The following is a 1,284-nucleotide window of genomic DNA, read 5'->3' as shown; positions in this document are numbered from 1 at the left end:
ATTCAAGTATTGCTCCACCCGCAATCGAAGCAAACAACTTCGAACTTAATCCTTCGCTGTTGCAGGCTGTGCAACAGAACCAATTCTCTGGAAATCTTACCGAAGATCCAAACCTTCATTTATCCGTATTTGTTCAATACGCTGATACTGTTAAAGCTAATGGTGTCACTTCAGAGGCAATTCGACTTCGTCTTGTTCCTTTCTCATTAAGAGATAGCGCTAGAAGATGGCTTCAATCTCTTCCTTCCAACTCAGTCACCACCTGGAACGAGTTGAAGAAAGTTTTTCTTGCCCGATATTTTCCGCCAAGCAAAACAGCTATGTTAAGAGCCCAGATAAACGGATTTAAACAGAAAGACAACGAGTCTCTTTTCGAAGCATGGGAAAGATACAAAGACATGATGAGACTTTGCCCACACCATGGTTTGGAAGACTGGTTAGTAATTCACACATTTTATAATGGTCTCTTATACAACACCAGGTTAACAATAGACGCCGCTGCAGGTGGTGCACTAATGAACAAACCTTATGCTGATGCTTACCAGCTTATCGAGAGCATGGCCCAAAACCACTATCAGTGGGGAACCGAACGAACAACGGTGGAAAAACCTCAACCGAAAACTGGCATGTACGAGATAAGTAACCTTGATCACGTCAATGCAAAAGTGGATGCTTTGGTCCAGAAAATCGAAAGTTTAAATGTATCACCTCCAGCCGCCGTGGTTGCTATAACTCAGAATTGCGAGGTCTGTGGAATCCAAGGCCACACTCCTACGGACTGTCAACTCTTGACCGGAATCCAAGCAGAGCAAGTAAACTATGCTCAAGGAAGCCCCTATTCGAATACCTATAACCCAAATTGGAAGAACCATCCAAACTTTTCATATAAGAGTAACAATGCTTTATACGCACCTGGACAGTCTCCAAATCAAGCCCCATCTATACCTCCGGGATATCAGAAGCCGAATCCATCCATGCCTAACAATAATACCCCTAGAAAATCCAACTTGGAAATCATGATGGAAAACTTTATAGCTTCCCAACAACAAACCAATAAAGATTTCTTAAACCAGAACACACACACTGGCGAACAACTTAAACAACTAGCAAGCAAAGTAGATGCCTTGGCTACCCATAACAAAATGCTGGAAACACAAATATCTCAAGTAGCTCAACAACAAGCACCTACTGCTGCACCAACTGGTACATTCCCTGGACAGCCCCAACCTAATCCGAGAAGCCAAGCTCATGCAATTATATTAAGAAGTGGAACGGAATTGGAAG

At 42.8% G+C, this 1,284-nt stretch overlaps 1 pseudogene; it reads right to left on the bottom strand.

Moving 5' to 3' along the window:
• Nucleotides 1–327: 327 nt before the first annotated feature.
• LOC127124338 (uncharacterized) lies at nucleotides 328–427 on the bottom strand (annotated as a pseudogene).
• Between the last annotated feature and the right edge of the window lie 857 nt (nucleotides 428–1,284).

Source organism: Lathyrus oleraceus, chromosome 2 (genome assembly GCF_024323335.1).
Source record: "Lathyrus oleraceus cultivar Zhongwan6 chromosome 2, CAAS_Psat_ZW6_1.0, whole genome shotgun sequence".
Classification (NCBI taxonomy): Eukaryota; Viridiplantae; Streptophyta; class Magnoliopsida; order Fabales; family Fabaceae; genus Lathyrus; species Lathyrus oleraceus.
Note: the sequence above shows the minus strand (reverse complement) of the source record. Positions and strands in the feature narration are given on the sequence as shown.